Source organism: Tenrec ecaudatus, unplaced genomic scaffold (assembly GCF_050624435.1).
Source record: "Tenrec ecaudatus isolate mTenEca1 unplaced genomic scaffold, mTenEca1.hap1 Scaffold_390, whole genome shotgun sequence".
NCBI classification, from domain to species: domain Eukaryota; kingdom Metazoa; phylum Chordata; class Mammalia; order Afrosoricida; family Tenrecidae; genus Tenrec; species Tenrec ecaudatus.
In genome coordinates, this window is record NW_027459246.1 from 228,707 (window position 1) to 252,131 (window position 23,425).

Genomic DNA, 23,425 nt, shown 5'->3' on the forward strand with positions numbered 1-23,425 from the left:
AAACAACTTCTTTCCAACCATTGGGTATGTTTCATCTGTTCTTCATTGTTTATTGCACAGGGGGGAAAGTAGTCATTGTAAAAAATAATAGTGGGCATGTTAATTATATCTGCTTTGAGGATACAGAAGTTGCAAGGGATTTAAGGAATAAAGATGTATACGTAGATACACATTTTCTTATATGTTAGGCTTCGGATACATATTTCTTTTAAGGATTTATTGAGATTTGCTTGCTGTAGTGCTAAATGAACAAAAGAATGGTTATGTTGTGGGTTGTAATCACTGCAAGGTCAGCGGTTCAAAACCACTGCTGCCACTTGGGAAAAGAGAAGGGTTTTAATACTGATGAAGAGTGACAGCCTCAGAAACGCACAGGGACAGATCTGCTCCAGCTTAGAGGCTCACTAGGAGCCGCATTGACTTGGAATTTGCTAAATGAAGATTTTAAGGCCTTGCCTGAGAGAGATGACTCAAAACTTTTGTGTGGTGAAACCTAGGAATCTGAGTTTTAAACAACGATTCCGGGGAATTCTGATGCAAAACATTCTGAGACCACACTTGGAAAAACGTCACTGCAGATCATTCTTACTGTCATTCAACCAGTGCACGTTCTCTTTCTTGTGCGCGCCTATGCACATTGGTATGTCGTGTGACTGGTGATCATGTGAAATGATGTGGAGGTGCCGAAACAACACCTTGAGAGCCGTAAGGCACAGGAAGAAGCATAAATTGTGCCCCAACTTTCAAAATCCGAAAAGAAAAAATGCTGTATTTAGTGACACGGAAATAAAAAATGTTGTACTGCAGTACAAATGATCATAAATTCATGCCTTTAAGCAATACAGATTATAATTTTAACAGTTCTGGAGATCAGACGTCTAAATGAGTCTCAGAGAGTGGAAACAAGAGTGTCTCTGGGCCTTATTTCTAGGTTTTTCCCATCGTAGCGCCTGTAACTCTCTTCGCCATCACCTACCACCTTCTCTTCTTTTATTGCCTGCCTCCTTCTTTTAGGGTGCTTGTGATCATGACTAGGGTCCACTTAGGTAAGCTAGGATAACCTCCCTATTCCAAGATCCTTAATCACGTCTTCCAAAGTCTCCTGTGCCACATTAAGGTGTCGTCTCGGAATCCGGGATGAGGATGTAGTTATCTTTGGAGGCCACATTCAGTTTACCACATTTATAAGAGGTTTCAAAATGCTCAGGGGAAAATGGAATCAAATGATAATGCCATTTGTTCTCAAATCTTTGGACACCTCTCTATTTTCACTCCCCCATGCACATAGGAAAATCCCACTGTGGAATGCGTGACTGCGATAAAGCCTGTCTTGTCGTGAAGTGCCCGTACGTAACTTCAGCTTGGAAGTTCTACAGTGAAGTGGCAAATACTACGCTTAGGAATAAATGCGAAGTGATCTTCAAGAAGAGACTGCACAGGTTGCCACAGTGCTAATTTCCTTGCCTGAAGCAAAATGCGGTTTGGAGATGCAATCAATCTATGATAACAGCATTTTAGTACCAGAGTGGACAAGGACTTTGAAAGTTTATTATCGGTTTATGGGAGCTAGCAACATGTAGTCAATCCATGCTGAGTGCAAGGCATTGCACTGGACAATGGACAGCGAAAAGAGAAATTTAAAAAATGCACTTGCTCTTTAAAGAACTTAACATCCTATTGAGAAATATAGGACACACTTTAGAGAGCCTGTGAACCCGTGTTCAGGACCTCTTGTGGTCTAGTGGGTGACAAATTGGGTTGCTAGTTCTAATCTGTCAGTGATTCAACAGGATGAAGATGAGGCGTTCTGTTCTTGTCACACTTTATACTCTTGGCAGCCCACTGGGGTAGTCCTATAAGGTCAAGATGAGTCTGCTACGACTTGATGACAGTGAATTTGGGTTGATTTACGAACCATGTTATCAGGAGAGACCAGTTCCTTGGGAAGACATCATGCTTAGGAATGTAAAAGGGCAGAGGAAATGAGGAAAGCTCCTGACAAGATGGATTGATCCAGTGGCTGCAACAATGGGCTCAAATGTAACAACAATTTTTAGGATGGTGCAGGGCTCAGCAATGCTAAGTTCTGTTGTACGAAGGGTTTCCATGAGTAGGGACTGACTCAACAGCCACTGACAACAGTGGCCGCAACAACGACAGCAAACAGCAGCAGGATTCTGCGGAGTAAAGGCTGTGAGATCCAGAATTAACGCCATAAAAGTAGCAACTCATAATTTTCAGCCAATGCTTTACTAGGGAATTCTTTGTTATCATATTAATGGTAGCCCAGTGGTAGAATTTCCATTCCATGTAGGAGACCTAGTTTAGATTACCTGTCTATTCATTTCATATCACTCAACCACAGTGGAGGCTTTTGGATATTGATATGATGCTAAATACATTTCAGTGGGACTTCCAGACTAAGAAGGACTAGACAGAAAGGCCAGCAGATCTACTTACAGAGAGCCAGTCAATGGGAACTGTGGAATCACAATAGGTACCCAAAGTGGTATCTAGAAGCAGTGTGTGAAGCAAAAGGGGTAGGCACAAGAACCAGACGTTAGAGCAGCTTTATCAGTACCAATACTCCGGATTGTCTTAGTGATAAGATGGAATTTATTATAAGTCTGGCTTTAACATCTCTTGGTGACCCCACATGTTACAAAGTACAACTGTCTCACAGGGTTTTCCAAATGCTTATGGGAACATATCTTGATACTCTAGGCAGGTTCAAACCAGGAACCTGAAGTTAGTATTTGAGCCCAAACCATTTGCACACCTAGGGACTCAGGGCGAGTCTTTGTGAGATGTTTAAAATGATTAAGGTATGTTTTATGAAACGATCTACCCGAAAGGTGTATGGTTTTGGTTCCAAGTGAGACTCCTTGAGGAGGCTTGGTATGTACTTCTGCTTTGTGATTTGACGTCATGTTAGTTTTGACATCGTTGTGTGTCAGACCCTACCATGTGCCTCACCTCCTCATCGTGAGCTATTTCTGATCCCTTCACCTCTGATTTGAAAGTCCCCTCCTCAGAATTAAGACTTTAACTAAGGTGATAGTGCCTATTGCTGACGGTTTTCTCATTAAAATCTATAGGATACATCTATGTGCATATATTTATAGGTTTACTATTAAAGTAGCAGATGGACATTGGGCCTCCACTCAAGTACTCCCTCAATGCAAGAATATTTTGTTCTATTGAACTGGCATTCCATGATGCTCACCTTCCCGACACAACCACTGAAGACAAAGCAGGTGCATAAGCAAATGTGAAGAAAGCTGATGGTGCCCGACTATCAAAAGATAGAGTGTCTAGGGTCTTAAAGACTTGAAGGTAAACAAGTGGCCCTCTAGCTAAGAAGCAACAAGGTCCACATGGAAGAAGCACACCAGCCTGTGTGATCATGAGGGGCCGAAGGGATCAGTTATTAGGCATCATAGAACACAAAATCATATCATTGTGAATGAGGGAGGAGTGCAGATTGGGGACCCAAAGCCCATTGGTAGGCAACTGGATATCCCCTTACAGAAGGATCAAGAGGAGGAGACGAACCAGTCATGGTGTATTGTAGCAACAATGAAACATACAACTTTCCTTTAGTTCTTGAATGATTTCCCCCTGCCTCCCCACTATCATGATCCCAATTCTACCTTACAAATCTGGCTAGACCAGAGGATGTACACTGGAACATATAGGAACTGGAAACACAGGAAATCCAGGATATATGATCCCTTTAGGACCAGTGTTGAGAGTGATGATACCGGGTGGGTGGAGGGAGGGTGGAGTGGAAAGGGGGAACCGATTACAGGGATCTACATAGAACCTCCTCCCTGGGGGACGGGCAAAAGAAAAGTGGGTGAAGGGAGACATCGGACAGTGTAAGATATGACAAACTAATAATTTATAAATCATCAAGGGTTCATGAGGGAGGGGGGAAGCAGGGAGGGAGTGGTAAAAGTAAGGAGTTGATGCCAAGGGCTTAAGTGGAGAACAAATGTTTTGCGAATGATGAGGGTGATGAATGTACGAATGTGCTTTATACAATTGATGTATGGATTGTATGAACCCCTAGTAAAATGATTTTTAAAAAAAGAAGAAAAAAATCTATAGGATACATTTTTCACTTTTAATAGCATGGTTTTCTATACTCTAGCCTCCCTGGCTCAAGATATCTTAAATTCTGTTGCCTACATAGTCTCTCTTTGTTGCTTTCAATCACATTACTCTGCTTTAGACTGAGAACTGGCTCCGAGCTTCTCCAGGCAGCGCCTCCAGACTCATCACTGGGGTGTTCAGGCCCTGGTCAGTTACCTGATCCTTGGCTGCTCCTGCCAGGCCGGCCTCCTGCCTCTCCTTCTTCCAGGCACCTCTTTAAGTTTATTGCCTCCTGAGCTTAGCACTGGTCCCGTTTCTGTCAGGTTTGTGTGTATTAACTCACTGTACTTAGCTAAAATGAGATAAACATAAAACTATAAAATGTTTGGGTTTTATTTCTTGTTTACTATCTCCTTTTGTCGTTGTATCAATTTATTTCTCTGCGCTTAGTACCTGAAGCACCTGTGTCTTTCTCCTGGCCTTGTTACGGTTTAGTATTTTCTGTGAAGAATTCCCAAATCAAATTATATTCACGTAGGTGCATTAATTCAGCTTTATTGGTTGAGAATTTAGTGACAGTACATTGTCGCTTTGCAGTTATTAAAGGGACTAAGCTTTCCATTAGAGCAGAAAGGAAATGTAAACTTATTATTGTTATTATAGTGATATTTTAAAGGTGTGAAGTAATTACTGTCTCCCAAAATTCCTAACATACTCTTGCAGTGTAAAATTTTCTCAGAGAATAACTCCAGCAAGCCAGAAGGTTTATTTAATTTAAATACAAAATTACAGATGACAAATCAGAGAAAATTTCATTTAACAAGTGTGCTTCTGGTGTAGATTCTGTTCTTTGTTGTATGGTGTAACGACACACTGTTTCATACAGTTCATTTTCGAGCACAACAAATAACGAAAGCCGTCTAGTAGAAATGCTTTGGGAAGTTCAGCGACTATTAAAAACCCTATCTCCATCTTCTTCATCTATAACACGTGAATTAATTACTTAAATCCCTATCTGTTACTTAGGAATTTTATAAAGAGAAGTGATAAACTATATGAAGTGTTTTAAATTGAGATGATACTGTTTGGGCACTTGCGTGTGTGGACTTGAACTTTTTTGCATTATGTTACAATTGCGTATGTACTTTTCCCTACATCTTTACCACAGAGAAAGGTATCAGCACTCTGTCCCAGAATCTGAAACTGTGTTTCTCCTGATTCCTCTGGTCCACTTACCCTGTTTTGCTGAATCACCACCGCTATAGGGAGGCTATATTTGAAAAGCTCCTGTAACTGAGGTCCACTTTCTGCTTCTCAATATGAGTTCTTGTAGTTCTGTGTTCCCGCTAGACTGTGCCCTCCTGCAAAAATGAGACCCGTCTCTCTCGCTTCCCTTTGGACACTCAGCACACGCATGGCAGCCTGACCATCTGTGTTAGACAGGGTTCTCTAGAGAGACAAAACCAGATTGCTGATAATTATATATATATATATATATATTTACAAAGATAGGTAGATATATAACACAAGAAATGAACTGTTAAATTATATACAGACAGATAGATATATAATACAAGAAATGAACAGTTAAATTATAAATCAGTACGAATAGCTCAGTGCAACTCACTCCTGTGAGAGTGTTGTGAGCCACTGGCAGTCCTTCAAGTCTTGAGGGCCACCAGGTAGTCCTCTGTAGAGCGATGTGGGGCTATCCCAGCACAGGCAGCCAACAGCAAGGCAGGTCACCAACAGTCAGTCCCCAGCTCCAGAGATGTACATTCCAATCCTCTGGCGAGGCAAGTCTTAAAGGGACCTCAAAGTACAGCGACACAGTTCACAGGTTAGGTGTCCCAAAGGTAGTGTAGCTTGAAAATTGAGGCACAGAACAAGAAAAGGCTCTTCAACAGGTTCAGGCTGCCGTGCATTTGTTAATAGAGGCTCATTAACTATTAATTAATAAACATAAATAAATGATGACGTTCTTAATCAGCCTTTGCTGTCCTTTCTCTAAATCGCACAACCACCAAAGGCCAGATCAATTCAAGTCTATGCAGAGTTGCCTTCCCTTACACCTCCCTGAAAGGTTAGTCTGTCCTGATCATGCATATGTCCCGCACCACCACAACGGCCTTTATCTGTAAATGCACAGCAGGAATTTCACAGATCCCCCTGCTGGGTCCAGATGTAGTTTTAGGATTCCTCCCAACATAGCCTCCAGGCAGTCACTCTCAGTCCTCGGGATAACTGAAATGTATCTACTGTTTGTGGGTTGGTTTTTTTTTTTTTTTTTTATAAAGGATTGAAAGATGCCGTTAGCATCCCTCCCCCCTTTTCAGGAATAAAAAAAATGAAAATACTACAGATAAATGAAACTTGCATAAAATATGGAGAGTCCAGGAAACTACACAGTCAATCCCACTGGGTCTAAGGAGAGACGCTACCAAAAGAACACTGATTTGGGGCATTGAAGTGCTTTAAGGGATCAGTAGCACCCCTGATGGTACACTGTGGGCTGCTAACTGCAAGGTCAGCAGTTCAAAAACACTATCTACTCCTTGGCAGAAAGATGGGGGCTATGTCATCCTATAAAGAGTTACCGTCTCAGGAACTCACAGGGGCAGTTCTTCCCTGTCCTGTAAGGTCACTGTGAGTCCGGCGTCAACTCAGTGGCAGTGAGTGAGTTTATATTTTTTTAAGGGATCAAAAGTCTGAAGTTCTTAAACTTTAGCTCTTTTTATGATGCATCACCACAGGATTGGAGCCATAAGGACACGCCTCTTCCATTTGTGTTGGTTACTACAGCTATTTCTGTCTTCCCCGTCTCAAGTTCATGGAATAGAAGAGGAATACTCAAGGACAACAGATAGAGAACGAGAGCAAGATAGTTTATTTTCAAGAGAAGTGAAAGATGTAAAGTAGCCAAACTATACTGAGGAAATAAAAACCTTTTCTTTTATTCTGCTTGTAAATGGGGACTACACAGGGGAAGACAATAGGTTTATATCGCTGATCAGTCCCCTAGGCTTAAGGGGATTCTAGATTGTTGCTCCGGGAAGACACTGAGGAGCCGAGATTCAGAGAAGTTTGCTGACTCTCTTAAGCTGACACAAGTTGTCAGAGAGAAAGCCATCCCTGCAAATTCCTAGTGCATTGTCCTCCACATGGGACTCAGTGGCAACCTGGTTGACATTGGTGGTCGGAAAAGCTTTTAGAAGGAGAGATAAAGCCTGCTCCGGGAAAAGTAAGCAATTTGCCTCTTTAGCGCTTCACGCTTATCATGGCATGTCAGAAAATGCAAATAGGCAGGTGTAATAAAATTATATTTCAGTGCTTTTGAGTGATAAACGGGTTTATGAAGATTTAGTTTGTTTGTAATGATGAGGTAGAATCTAGTTACTCTAGAAGAAGAAAGCAAATAGAAATGTTTATGTACGGTCACGTAAATTATTATACAAAATGTTATTGATTAACCACAAGGTTATGCAATATTTTAAACTCTTCCCTCCACAGTTCAATCCAGGTTAACTTAGTACAACAGAGTAAGGCATGTGCATGTGTGAGTGGCTAGTTTTCAATGCGAATGGTCCTAAAATTCACCACGCGCAATATCTCAGTGACTTGTTTAAAAGCGAGTGAGAGCAGTTGAATAGCTCCATCTTTTCTCTGCCTCTCAATTGCTCTCTCTAGATCAAATCACTGTTCTCTTTCATCTGTCTTGCTGGCATAGTCTCAATTTATTTGTTTCACTCATTCCTAGCCCCTATAAGACATATACACTAAGATTTGTAACCCTTGTGGTGTAGTGGTTACATATTGGCTTGAGAATCCCATGGTGGGCAGTTCAAAACCACCAGCAGCTCCAGGAGAGAAATACTGGGTTTTCTCCTCCCGTAAACAGTCATTGTCTCAGAAACCCACCCTGGTTCACTTTGTGTCAGTGTTCGCTCCACGGCAGCGGATCAGTTCATGTAATCGCTTAACATAACTCTAGTCACGCCACCCTGTTGCTTCAAATCTTTAACTGATATATCTGTGCCTTAAATTCCTATTCTTTATTTCAGTTTACAGTCTATTCTGTAACATGCACGAGTAGATGTTCCATACTCCCCTAGCCTCCCCTTTCAGTGTTTATCTCATTTTTGTGAGTTTTGAAGCCTGAAGCCATCCCCTGTACTTCAGTTCACTAAGGTTTAGGCCCCTAAAATGATATTTCTGAAATGCAAAGGAATGTTATCACTCTGCAGCATCAGAGCCTTCGTGAGTGGAGGGCGGTATTACCTGTAAGGGAGCCCCGGTGACCGAGTGGCTGCTGCAGCAGGCTGCAGACCACCAGGTCTGCAGTGGGAGCTGACCTGCTACTCCCAGGGACAGAGGAGATGCGTTTTTTTTCTGTCAGCATGTACAGTTCACAGTCTTGGAGATCCTGGAAGTAGTTTGACTCTGTCCTACAGTGTCACGATGAGTCAGAATTGATTCAACAGTGGCTGCTTTGTTTTTTGGATTAGTTTTAAAAAGGATGAAACAGACTATAGGAGAAGCAGGATGTGTGTGTGTGTGTGTGTGTGTGTGAGAGAGAGAGAGAGAGAGAGAGAGAGAGAGAGAGAGAGAGAGAGAGAGAGAGAGAGAGACAGATATCAAGGTATCAAGGTTTGGTTTTAATATGACTGATAGATATTTGAGTGGAGGTATCAGTTGGCAGCTGCATTTACAAATCTGAAATTGTAGGGAAAGTCTTCAGTTTTAATATCTGAAAACTAGATATGATATATGATTAGCAAGATCTTAAGTGTAGACAGCCTGTGGAAGAAGCCTATGGCTTGCAATCCGGATCTCTCTACCATTGAGGGAAGAAAGAGGAGGAGCCAGCCAAACTTGGGAGTGCTTAAGTGGGAATAGAAGTCAAGTAACAAAAGTGTTTCAAAGAGAACACATGATCGCCTGTCCCAAGCACTGCTGACAGGGCAAGCATGCATTGTGAAGTCATTAGTAGGGTACTTTTGGTGCGTCTAGTTCTGGTAGACTGTTGGGGGCCCAGGTGGTGCTTTGGGCTGACTACCAACCACAGTGTCAGGGCTTCAAACGCATCAACTGCTTCATGGAGGCAAGTTGAGGCTTTCTGCACCCTTGAAGATTTACAGCCTTGGAAACCCAACATGGAGTTGGAATCAACTCAGTGACATTGGATTTAGTGTTGGTTTTCTGGGTATAAAAGCCTGGTTAATGAACTGTGAAAAGAATTGTATGAGCCCCAATAAATTGTTAAAATTAAAAAAAAAAAAAAAGCCTGGTTGTAGTTCATGAGCAACTTAAAAGCAGGGGATATACGTTTCAAAACACCCCATTTATAATTGTCTCTATATTATATGCCCACTTTCATGCTGGTTCATATTACATTTTATGTTGTTTATTATAATATAGGAAACTCTTTTGAGTATCATTGATATAAAAGGGAATGGAAATATGGGACAATAATTGGAGGAACAGAGGTTAAGGGGTTTTTCGGTTTTTAATTTTAACAAAGGAGACAAAACAGAGTATGTGCCTACCGAGGAGAATGATCCAGGAGGCAGGCATCAGTTGGTGATGCAGGAAACGGGGAAGGCATTTTGGCAGTGACGTCTTTGTTCAAGTAAAAGGGGATGGAATAAGGACTTGGCCTTGGACAAGAGATTAATCAGTTGATCTGTTGGAATGAGAGGAAAAGCAAAAGATGCCCTTTTGATGTTCATATTGTCCTTTTGCTGTTAATCTGTGTGTCATTTAAGATGCCGTGAAGAGTAGTGGTGCTACAACACAGCTTAAGCACCGGGATGGCTTTGACAAGTTCGTTTATTTTCTCATGGTTTCAGGGCTAGAAGTCAGAACTCAAAATGCCAGATCTAGGGGAAGGCTTTCTTCCTCTGTTGACTCTAAGACAAAGTCCTTGTCTGCCCTCAGCATCTGTGGGCTTGGCATTCCTTGGAGATTTCCATCTGTATGGACATCCCTCTTTCCCTGAATCTAGGCTCTCAGGGCAGGGATCCCGGTGAAAAAGACACACTCTGCTGGCTTTTCTTTCACTGTGGTGGGGAGGGTCCTCTCTCTCTTCTTATCTCCCCGGAGGATTCTCCTGACACTGGACGAGGGGCCTTATCTTGACTAGGGCTGTTGCCTCCCACTGAATCCTGCCTCGGTGACATAACAAACATAACATAATCCTCATCACCATGACCTAGTCCAGCTTCAGCTATACATAGAAGATCACGAAGTGGGGGAGTAATAAAATCACAATACAGGAAATCATGATCCAGCCAAGCTCACCCATCTTTTGAGGATACACAACTTAATCCATGCCATTACTTATCAACATCTAGGCACTGCTATGAAGTGCATGGTATGAATCTAGTCAATTCTGACTCACACTGACCTTATAGGACAGAGCAGAATTGCCACTTTTGGTTTCCAAGGCTGTAAATCTTTACAGGAACCAAAAACTTATCTTTTTTCCATTGGAGCGGCTGGTGAGTTCAAACTTCAGACCTCGAGGGCTACGCACTCTGTGGTCTTGTTTTATTTGTAGGCTCCCGTAAAGTGCCTGGTACACAGCAGGCATGCAATACATGTTGGAATGAATAAATGAAGACACTGCTTCTATGTCTTATTTCCTCACCTGGAATTGGATCATTTCCATCAATTCTTAACAACCAGATTGACTCAATCATGCTTTTCTTGTCTGGTCCTGCAGATAGCTTGACAGACTGGTGGAGTTGATTGATAGAAATAGCTGCATTTTTACCAAAATCGGTGATGGTGCTTAAGATTAAAATCAGTGACCCTTACTCTGTCATTTTGTAGTGGTCCTAGTTATAGTTTTAACTTGAATTTATTAGTTACTTCATTTCAAACCTTCTGAAAGCTATATATTTTTCTCATGATACATTTGCCATTTATATCACAGGAAAATGTTACTTGTACAATGTGTTTGCTGGACAGAGTGGATTCCAAGGACACTCATATATGTGTAAGAGAGAGCTTTATATCAAGAAGTAATTCTGCATAAATAAAACATCCCAGTATAGTCCTGATAAAGTCCTTATGTCCAATACTAGTCTGTAAGTCTGATCTTAGTCCATAAATTCCTCTTCAGACTCACACAGCTGCAAGCAATGATGCAAAATGCAGGAAGATCACAGGCTGGTAGGTGACAAGTCTTGTGGATCAAATGGTGGTAGAAGCATCACAGGGCTCTGGAAGGTCTCTGAGTGGCTTGCCAGCAGGAGGGTAAAGGCAGAGGGAAAGAGAAAAAGAGAGAGCGAGAGAGAGAGAGAGAGAGAGAGAGAGAGAGAGAGAGAGAGAGAGAGAGAGAGAGAGAGAGAGCGAGCCCAGGATCCTTCATATGAGAAGACCATGCCCAACAGGAGGCATCATCAGGCTGTGACCTGATTGACAGACTGGACTCCACCCCTACATTTTCATATCTTCAAGTTGATATGAAAATAATGTAACTAAAAAATACAAATACTAAATTACTGAATATATGTTAAGCTTTTTAATAATGATGATTATATTATCTCTGATCTTTGTACCTTAATGCTTTGTACCTCATTTAACTAGAGACCATGTTTTCTTCATCATTAAATAAAAAATACTTAGCCTTGACCATGGTACAAAATTCCCCCCAAAGAACAAAACACCCACTGCCATTGAGTCATTTCTCTCTCTCAATCTCTCACACACACATGCACACCTGCTCCTCCTGTAGTCTTTTTCATCCCTATTAAAAATAATCAAAAAACTAAACCAACTGCCATTGAGTAATTCTGATTCATAGTGACCCTGCGGGACAGAGAGGCAGGCAGTGTCCCTTAGAATTTCCGAGGCTGTAAACCTCAATGGAAGCAGATGGCCTCATGCTGCTCCTGAAGTGTGAGTTTGAAGTGGTGACCTCTCAGTTAGCTGGTGGCTTTGAACCACTGACCTTTTTGTGAGCAGTCCACCACTTCTCGGATTATTATGGCACCGAGCACGTGCTAATTAAATATCTGTTGACAGTGAATTAGTTTCTATGACAGTTGCTGTTGTATAGGCTAGATCCCCTTCCCTATTTGATGTCCCTATTGCTCCGTTTTAGTGATTTTACTCCTAACTGCTCACACCTGAGAGTCCCAAAACACGAGCAATTGACTAGGGGAGCTCCTTGCCCAGCTGTCTCAAGAACAGGAAGTGCCTGAGGTTTTATGCCCGCCCTTAGCAGTGAGCAGCCAATGAGGCCTGGTCCAGGCTCATGGGAGCCAGCCAATCACGCAGGACACACTTTCCAGATCATCGAGGCCCTTGTGGGTCAGTCTGTGCTCCAGATTTCACCTGAAATTGCAGCCTCGCTTGGATTCTCACGTTTCTGGATGCTGCTTTGCCTATTCCCTCGGAGGTATCTCCTGGGCACGCCTCTTTCCTGATCACCCACACACCCTACTTGTCTTGTGGCCTATCTCTTGGGAATTCCACCTAAAATACCGAATGTATACAGAATAGTTGATGCCAGGCACAGCAGGGACTCAGAATGACTGCATCTCCCCGAGTGTCAAGAGTGGCATGTGCTGCTCTTTCAGATGGGCTTTCCTGAGAGTGTCGGCTTTCTACCGCTGCCGACTAAATCTGTGGTGACTGGACCCAATTTTATATCTAACTTAGTTGCTGCATGAGAAGCAGCTTCATCATTTTAGTAGTTAATTGTTATTGAATTCATTGCAGATATCTTGACTGATTTGTGGAATTGATTGATGGAAGAGGTTATATTTCTGTCAGCCATTTTTGTTGGAAATGTGTTAGTCAGTAAATCTGGTATTGAATTATAGGTCTTTCAAGCTAAAGTCAAAATGTGTTTTCCTCGATTTTCTAGGCTTTTAGATTGTACTTATATCTTGACTGTACAGATAGTTTGCGATTGGCTCACCCCTACCCAGAAATTCTGTTGAAGGAAGTCCCGAGGAACGACTTCCAGACGAATTACCGTGATACACTTCTATGGAGCGGGTCTGCTCTGGGACATATCGAGCCGCTGCTTCAGAATTGACTTAAGAGCAGCTGCTTTGGTTTTCCCTTCTCTCTCCTTTTAATATAGATGGTAAAGAGTCACCTGTACAATCATGTGTTATATTGCGATGGGGTAGGCTAGGGTGTCTAAAGAAACAAAACCAATGACATAGATTGTTTATGGATTTGAAATCAGAAAAAAAAAACCCTTGATATCAAGAAACAATTTCACATCAAGAATGCATCCCAGCTGAGGCAGGCGGATGAAACAGAACAAGTACCTTTAGCGGAAGCAGGGGGATCACAGGTGGGCGCAGAGTCCTGTGGATCCAGGGTTGGTGGGAAATGGCAGGGTGTTGAAACATGCAGGGTCTGCAGTCCACATGGGGCTGACGCTAGAGGCAGACACAATCTTGGCAAGCAGGGAAGGCTGCGGGCTTGAGAAAGAAGTTCTTGCTGTTCGCTTATAAAAAGCCACGCCCCCAAGGAGGCGTCACTAGGCGACTACATGATTGACAGGTTTGACTCCACCCCTGCCTCCACAAAAGTACCAAGTTAGTATAAGATCTAACCATTACACATGGACTACAGTTTTCCTTTGTAGTCTTTATGAACATAAATATCCATTTACATATACTAAATAAAATATTTTATACTGATTTGGGAAAATCACCAGTAAGAAAATAAATCCTTTTATCTGTAAAATGGGATTGGGAATAGGTGTTTTAGAATTGAAAAACACTGTAGAACTCTCTGGTGGCAAACACCTTTATTTTATAAATGAGAACATTTGAGACCCAAGCAGGTTAAGTAATTTGCTCACCAGCATCCCACGTTCTTAGTGGCAGAGTTGGACTAAAATCCAACTCCCAGGACACTGCTCTCCACTGCTGTACAAAATACACATTTCTTATTCACACAATTGATATGAGGATTAGGGACCACATCTGTGAAAAACAGACTTAGCCTTTGGAAAGAAGGATGCTGGATAGCTTTATGAAAGCTTTATGGAAACTAATCTCATTTTAGCCTTTTCTGTACAATTGTTAGTTTTGTTCAGTTTTATGTTACTTGCCTTAGGATCCTTCTTGGCTGAGGACTAGATAATATACAATGCTTGATTTAAAATCCATATTAAGGGTCCAGATTGTGCTGGAATATGAATGATGTTCGGCTGGGTTTGAGCCAGGAGCACTTGCAGAGTGCCCACCAGAATGAGGATTGTTGATGTCCAGGCAAGAATTTTCTATCCCTGGTTTGCAGATTGGGAACAAGACAGGTTTTTTTCCAAAGAAAAGAAGGGGGCATAAATTATATTTCTGCCCTGCTCAGTAATACTTTCAAAGTTTGTTATAATATGTCTTTAACAAACCATGAATTTTCTCTCCTGCTGAGCCACCGTATCCTGACTATTTTCAGCATCGTTAGGGACCCATTATATTAATCCACCATACCTTCAAATCTCTAACAGGCGCACATAAGTGATCACTTTGAATATTTATTTTGAAGCAAGGTATAGAATTGTTCTCTTTGTCGTCTTGCAAAGGGAGGAAATTGTAACTTGCTCACCTTGGTTACTTCAATTGTTGTAGTTTGATTCTTTCAATTACAAAGTGCCTTGATATAATGGACAAAGGATATTGTTTAATTTTTGTAGTCCTTGAAGTAATTTGTGTAGGTTCATATTTGCACGATAGATACAACTTGAGACCAAAAGGCTAAAGTGCTGCGTCTGCATATGTTTTAGGTGCGGTTGTATGCAAGACCCGACGCCATCAGAAGAGGATCCGGGCACTACGCCCTCCATATAACAAAGAGACTAATTGAGTTTTATGAAGACTACTTTAAAGTGCCCTATTCTTTGCCAAAACTCGGTAAGAATTTTCTTGTTTATTTTTTCAGAAGGGCTCCTTGAAGGTGGAGTTTATTGGTTAAGATGCTTAGGACGCATGAACAGTCTAAGGGTTATATTTTTAGAGGCTATGATTTCACAAGAGGTAAAATAAAGTTTGGTGCTTCTGGATTCTTGCCACAAAGTATGTGTATAATTATTTAAGAACTGATGTAGGTTTAGCATTTTAAAAGATAGCCAAAATAATTCTACTTTGTTAAAAACATGCGTAAAAGGTTCTTGGCAGTGTCACACTTCATGTTCTTAACTACCGTGTACAGTAGGCACTGCTACACGATTATTTTTTATATTAAGGAAATTGAGACCATGAAGTTTCCTATTCCTGCAGACAGCCATTAAATGAAGGAGCTGGGATGTCAAACACATTCTCTGTGATTCCCCAAAGTCTTCACTGTGACACTATGAGGAGGTGCCCATTGATTAGTGCTTGTTTCCTAACTCTCACATGCCGGGCTACAGTGTGTAAGCTGCCCCTCGGTTTTTTTCATTCAGCCACATGTTGGATGCCGAGTTATAGTAAGTTAAATAAAGAGAAGAGAGAAAGGAATTGCACTGGTCATGGGATTGTGTTCTCGAGTGTTCTTATGTTTCTTCCATGCACGAAAGTAGTATACTCAACACTGTTGGTTGAATGAATAAATTAATTACTTTTATTACTTTAACTTCAATGAGGCTGCTTTGGCAACGTCATTCTATGACTTTCCAGAAAGGTAGAATGCATACCCATTTTGAATGCTGAAGGTATTTTTTCTTCTGAGAAAATCTGTTTTGAAATCTCACATCACAACACTCCTTTGTTCCCCCCTCCCCACCGCTACACGTTTTTCCTTCCCAAGGGGATTTTTGATCAGGATCCACATCAAAAGTATTGCTCATTGGCAAGAACAAAGTGCTTTCATGATCACAGTGCTAGCGTTTCAACCACAGGTTCTTGTCCCCAGAGAATAGGCCTGTTTCATTAAAGTACCTGCCTGCTGTGTAGCTTTACTGGTCATACAATGAGCTGTTTAGAAAATAGACAGAATAGTTGACACTCTTACCACTAGGTGTAGCATGTGATGGAAAAGAATGAGATTGTACATATTTGAATTCATTTTAAAACACATAACTTCAAATCCATAGGCAACGTGATTTTTTGTTTTCTGTTTTGTTTGCGTTTTTGTTTTATCCTCTCTCTCAAGTCCTCAGTTAGCCCCGGTTACACTGACATCTCCCTGGTGGGAACCCAAGGCAGGGAGGTGTACCTGACCTTATTTGCGCGGGAGGTGACACCATGCTCTGTACTTGGTCAAACAAACTGGAGCTTCCCAGCTTGACCCTAATGTCCCATTCACGAGTGCTTGTTGCAAGTTCAGCAGAGAATAAAATGTGGATCATTCTTTGTCTCTTTCAGGCCGGTAATTAGCAGAGGAACTCAATTTAAAACTTCAGGGGTCCCATGTAACTGTCAGCTTGCAGCAGGGAGCATTTCTGCTGCTCTGCTTCACTCCCAGCCGAACCATGTACGCTTTCTCTGTAGAAATGGACGCTGTTCACTGTGATGGTGACTCGCTAACATACTTTAGGGTGTATGGCATGGAATGATTTGACTTTACCCCGGCACAGTCAGTGTTATCTTGGGAAGATATCACAGCCCATGTGCTTTGTAAAATTTCTCTCAGTTTCTATGCATTCTATAGATATTTTCATATGTCTGTTAATGACATTATAAGTACATTTTCTATATAAAATCCTACATAAAGTTTGGTAAAAGCAGAAGTAGTTTGACAAAGTCTTAGCTTTTGTTATACATTGTGAATTGTATTTTCAAAAAAGGAATATTTTGGAATCAACTCGGTTTTTATGAATGACCCAGGCAGACTCGTTTTGGGTATTCGCTGTGGCTGTCTTACTATAGAGTCTATTTCACCCATCCTCTCTTCCCTTACCTATCTTCCCTTCCTGCCCTCTCTTCGACCTTCCCTCCTCCTCTCATTTCCTCTGCAGGTGTTCGTTGGGTCACTCACCTGTTGTAGACACTTAACTTTCTGATAGCCATAGAGTTGTGGATAAAAAATGCAAAACTTCATTCTATACTAATATTTAAAACCTATTAATTTGAGGCAAGTTAAATCATTAAGTAAAATATATAGCCTATCAGCTACAGATTAAAAGACAAAACAAAAACAACTCAATGCCATAAGATTGATGCAGACTCACAGCGACCTTGTAGGATAGGGTAGAATGCCCCTGTGGGTTTCCCAGACTGGAGCTCCTTACAGGAATGGAAAACCTCATCTTTTTCCCATGGAGTGGCTGGTGATTTTGAACTGCTGACCTTGGGGTTAGCAAAGGCAGAAAGGATGAATAGAAAGTGTGTGTGTGTGTGGCACTGTAGATGAAGCTCATATTTTTACTTGTTTTACTTTTTTCTTTTTGTAAATTGATTTTGTTGTGAATTGGGTGACGGTTTACAGAGCAGATCATCAGTTTTTTTCAACAATTAAACACATTTTGTTTCATCTCATGTACCATCACATATGTACTTCCTTTCTGTTACCCGTTCCCATCCATGCTTCTTTTCGAATGCTCTGAAATTTGTCCTTGGGGAAATGCTGCCCTTTGGGTCTTAATTGGTTGATTATACTCAGGTGTGCCTACCACACTAGCGCTGTTATCCCTCTTTGAGACCTGTCTGATGTGTGACTGGAACGTGAACTACAAGGGTGAGTCCAGTTACAGACCTGAGGAGTGACTAAGGATCATAGACTTCAGGGTGCCACCAGTCTCTCTCCAGCCTGTGAGCCCGGTCTCTTTTGTGATTCTGGAATCTGTACTGTATTCTCCTCTGCTCTACCGGAGCCTTCTGTGTAAGCCTTTCTATAGCAGGTGGAAGTGGTAGCCAGGCGCCACCTAGTGCTTTGTGTTTCATGGATGTGAAGGCTGATGTGTGCATGCCCCATACAACTATTAGACTAATTGTTTCCATGAGAGTTTCTATTTTTATCAGTCTTCTCTCCTCCCAGTGGGGGAGCAAAGGAGACCAGTAATTGTACCCTAGATGGCCACATGAGTTTTTCAGGCCTCAATCTCTACTCACCAAAGTAGGCCTTAGAACATCGCCTTCATGAATTACCTATGTCACCCTAACCATTGCTAATAAGTGTTTGGTTATGTCTAATAAGGTGTTGAGGTTTTTAAATGGGAAATCACAGAAGACACCATTGGGAAAATGGTTTTTGAGCAAAGGACTTAGGGTAGTAGAAAAATTAGCCCAATACATGGAAGAAATGATGGACACAAAGAGATGAACAGAAAATTCAAAGGACAGCTTGAGAAGACAAAATAAATTATTATGATTAAATGTGCAAAGACTTAGAGTTAGAACACCAAAAAGAAAGAACATAGTTGGCATATCTTTAACTGAAATAACTCATTATTAAAAAAGTCAAGCCTTCAGTTTCAATCTTGAAAGATTCTATCTGCAAAATATTGAATGATGGAGAAAGCATTGAAAGAAGGAATACACAGTCATTGAACCACACTAATCAACATTTGTCCATTTCAAGGTGTAGCATGTGACTAAGAACTAATGACACTGAAGGAATAGATCCAAGCTGTCCTGAAAGTATTAGCCAAAAACAAGGTTTCAGGAATCGATAGAATAACAATTGAAATGTTTCAACAAAGTGATGAACCACTGGGAGCACTCCTCTAGAAATTTGGAAGATGGCTGCTTTGTCAACTGACTGGAAGAAATCCATATTTATAATCATTCCAAATAAATGTGACTCAACAGAATAAGAAAATTATCCTTGATATCAGATGCAAGCAATATTTTGCTGAAGTAGTAAACAACAGCTGCAGTAGTTCATTGATTTGGAGCTGCCAGAGGTTCAGGCCAGATTCAATAGAGGATATTGAACAAAAGATATCATTGCTGAAATCAGATGGATTTGGCTTAACACAGAGAAGACCAGCTGTTGTGCAGCGTGTTTCATTCACTATGTGAAGGGATTCCACTGTATGAATCACTGCAAACTATGGATTACCTTGAGAAGAACAGGAACTACCTATTATGCTCATGTGAAACCTGTACATGGATCCAGAGGACATTGTGTGCACAGAGCAAGGGACTACTACTTGGTTTAAAATTCAGTAAAAGCGTGTGTCAGAATTGAATCCTCTTGTCCTACTTACTCAATTTGTTTGCACAGCAAATCATCAGAGAAACGGGATTATGTGAAGAACTCAGCATCAGGATTGGGAGGCAGGCTTATTAACAACCTTCAATATGCAGATGACACACCTTGCTGGCTGAAAGACAGGAGGACTTAAAGCTCTAGTTGTTAAAAATCAAGGATTTCAGCCTCAGTATGGATTACAACTCAATGTAAAGAAAACCAAGATTCTCAAAACTGGACTAATAGGTAACATCAGGAAAAACAGAAAGATTGTAGTTGGCAAGCATTTCGTCTTGCTGGGATTCATCATCAACACTCATGGAAACAGCACTCAAGAAATGAAGCAACACATTGAATTATGTAAATCTGTTGCATAAAATTTCTTTCAAGTATTGGAAAGTAAGAAGGTCACTTTGAGGACTGAGGTACAGCGGACAGAAACCATGGTATTTCAGTGACTTTTTGTGCGTGTGAAAGTTGGATATTGGATAAGGAAGCAGAAGAAGATTCTCTGCATTTGAGCTACGGTGTTGGCAAAGAAGAATGAAAGTCCCACGGACTGCCAAAAGAGCAAACTGGTCTATCTTGGTGAAGGACGGCCAGACGCTCTTTAGAGGAAAGATGGTAAGACCTTGTCTCACATACTTGGAACTTATTATCAGCAGAGACCGGTCCCTGGAGAAGTCCATCATGCTTGGTAAAGTGGAGCAGCAATGTAAAGAAGGAAGGCCCTCAATGAGAGAGAGGGATTGGCAGTGACTGCAACAGTGAGTTCAAAGTGAAGGACAGGCGTGACGCTGGGATGGAGACGAGTGCTTTGTTCCGATGTGCATAGGGTTACTGTGCAGCACCGACTTGATGACAACATTCAAGCGGGTATCCAAAAATAACCCAGGTTTTTTTTTTCTAAGCTATGCATTTAAATTTTTTTACAAAACAACCTTTTAACCTTCAAAGTATTATCCATTATACTTAATACATTAGTCAAATCTGTGATTCCATTCTTGGAAACATTTTCAAACTCATCTGTTTGGATGGCTGAGAGCACCTCCCTCGTTATTTTATTCTACTGGACAACAAAGTGAATCACGGCCCATTCCTATGTCATCCTCGCCATCATTTATTATTTTTGAGCCCGTTGTTACAGACACTATGTCAGTCCATGATGTTGGGGGGTCTTCCTCCTTTTCTTTGACCCTCTATTAAACATAATTTCCTTTGGCATGGGTTAATCTCTCCTGGTAGCATGTCCAAAGTACATGAGATGAAGTCTTGCCTCACACACTTCTGAGCAGCATTCTAGCTGTATTCTATTTTTTAAAAATTGGTAGCTCTTATAGATATTATAAAAATTTATATTTCAATTAGATCAAGCATATTTGTACAGTTGCTGCCACCATCATTTTCAAAACATGTTCTCCGTGAACTTGTTGATATCAGATCCCCTTTATCCCCTCCTTAGCCCTCCCTACCCCCCAGGAAACCTTATAATATATTATTATTATTAAATTGCCATATCTTACACCATCAAATGTTTCTGCTTACTACAGTTTTGTTATTTGATCCCCTCAAATGGGACACAGTCATCATTGCTGTCCATCTCTTAGAAGAGAGCTTTGTTTGTTCTTCTGGCAGCTCATGGTACTTTCCATATTGTTTGCCAGCACCATTGTTCAATTGCATCGATTCTTCTGTGGCTTTATTCACTATCCAACTTTCATGTGTATTTGAGGTGACCCATGGCTTGGATAAGACATGCTATATAGTATTGGTTCTTAATCATGGGTAAATTTGTTGCCCCATCCAAAAACCAAAACATTTGGAGGTATTGGGGACATTTGCAATGGTCCCAAATGCGGAGAGATGATATTGACATTTAGAAGCCAGAGGTGCTGCTAAACATTTTACATCGTGAGGCCAACTGTTCATCTGAAAATGTCAGCAGTGGTTCACATAAAAGAACTTTGTTGTAGGTGGAAAGGGCAGAGGCATGAAAAGCAGTTAAAATTCAGGCCCAAAATGATGGCCACTTAGTGTAGGCTGTTAACAGTGGCATAGACAGGAGTAGAACAATTCTGGTTGGTAGCAGAACCATTTGGAATTTGTTGACGAAGATGTATGAGGTGTGAAAGAGAGAGAAATCAAGGCACCAACTCTAAGGTTTTGAGGAAAGAACCATAAATATATCAATAAACTCACTGACCCTGAGTCAATTCCAATTCAGTGACTCTGTAGGATAGAGTGTAACTGTCCCTTTGGGTGTCTGAGGCTGTAAACCTTTGTGGGAGCAGAAAACGTCATCCTTTCTCCTCGGTGTGGGTGATGGATTAGAACTGCTGATTTTGTGGTTAGCTCCACAAGCACGTCACTTTGGCACCAGGGCTGAAGAATGAGAAGGGTGGAATTTCCATTTGCTGAGACAAAAGATCGTCTGTCCAAGAAGGAGATCACTTAGAGACTGACATATCTATTAAACATTTAGGTAGACATTTTATATCTGCTAGAAATTTAAACAGATGTTGGATTTGAAACTGGAGTTGACTGAGTAGTTTGGCTTGAGATATACATTTGTCAGTATCTAATGAAATGTGAAGCTTCGTGCACTCACCCTGGTGGTGAAAGAAGGTAGAAAAGAGAATGGGACAAGGCAGCACTGACAGAGATCAGTCATCTGAGGCTATCATCTACATGCCCTTGAGTGGATTCCAGCAACTGCAAAGCTGCTAATAGAGGTGCTGAGGAAACCAGGAATAGACAATGTCTAGAGAGTATCTCAAATAGGAGCAGACAATTCTGACACGTCATGTTACAGGCGGACTGACTGAGAATTAACTTTAGCAACGTTAAGGTAATTACTGACTGTGTTACAGATAAAGAAGCAAAACTGGGGACACTTATAAAGAGATAAATTGATATCAAGACAATGCCTCATACAATTGTAGACATGGGTAAGTTCAGTCTAGCTCAAGTGCATGGATCAGATGTTAAGCTGGGGGCTTCTCCTGACTTGCCTAACTATAGTGACTGATTACACAGAAAGAAAGAAGACAGAAAGGTCAATGACTACAGAGGAGGATGAGTCTGAGGTCCGAGGGCAGGCTTGTGGCTGCAGAGTTCATAAAATCCATGCACAGAAGGCCAAATGGCAAACTATTGGTGACGTCGAGGGTCATTAATGTAGATAGTGGGTCTTTGGTTGAAGTCCAAAGAACCCCAGGGGTTGATGAGCCAGATGTAGGATCCCCACCATCAAAAAGCGAGGCAGTTTCCCACAGCCTCAACTGACCAGTACATGAGTAGTAGGACACATTCCCCAAAGAAACTTCCTTCCCATTGCATGAGGGCTGTGACCTAAGTCAGGAGGTTGCATCCCGCCTTTATGTTCTCACCTGTGCTTGTCTACTCACAAGCAGACCCCAAGATGGGAATTGTTGTGCCGTGTTAGATCACATCGTGGAGGATTACTGGGAACGTATTGAGAATCCTGACCCAGCCAAGATGAGGCGCGACTTACCTGTCACAGTGACTTTGACAAGTTGCAGGGGATGTTGGCAACAAATACCTGATAGATGTGTTGAAGAGACAATGGATGTGGGGCATGGCTATAGACAATGGGTTTCTAGGAATTCCCAGTGATTTTCTAAGAGGAGGAGGGGAAGAAAGGCTTATGTTCTGATAACACTTATCTCTGGTGGACAAAGGCTGCTTCTGCAGAGCTGAGAGCTGAGAGCTGCCTTAACTTGCTTTCCCCAACCAAATCCCAGAGGAATAAGGAGCTTGCTACTTTCCATTAGAAAGTCAAATTTTAGACCAATTGAGCCAATAATAAACTACTAGTTGACCTGATTTTACTTAAGCTATGGAGGCGAAATGTGCATGTAAGGGTATTATATGACCAATGACCTTAAAATAAAATTTTCTATTAATAAATATTAAAATTTTAAAAATCTTAAAAGTAATTTTTATTTCTCGATTATAAACTCAGCAATGCCTTCTCTCCTCTCTTTTCCTTCTTTCCCAAGTTCTTTTTCAATTGTAGTACTGAGCAGTCTGTTTTTCTATTGTGGTCTCATCTGTTAACATACCCCAAGGGTTTGAATTTTCTCCTCATGCGGTTTATCCAGGAGAGACCCCAGAGGAGAATTATGTAATTGGTGTTCACCATGTGAGGATTTGGTTTTAAATCTCTAAATTTGATAATTAACCTATCTGTAGGTAATCTATTTATATGAGATTGGCA

At 41.3% G+C, this 23,425-nt stretch overlaps 1 protein-coding gene across 1 annotated transcript in view; it reads left to right on the top strand.

The window, feature by feature from the left end:
* The window catches only part of LOC142436543 (histone deacetylase 8-like), a 98,740-nt gene extending 83,588 nt beyond the window's left edge, over nt 1-15,152 (top strand). The window contains exon 3 of the transcript XR_012782003.1: nt 14,858-15,152. The gene's annotated coding sequence lies outside the window, so the exon portion shown is untranslated. The remainder of the gene's footprint in view (nt 1-14,857) is intronic.
* Nucleotides 15,153-23,425: the final 8,273 nt, after the last annotated feature.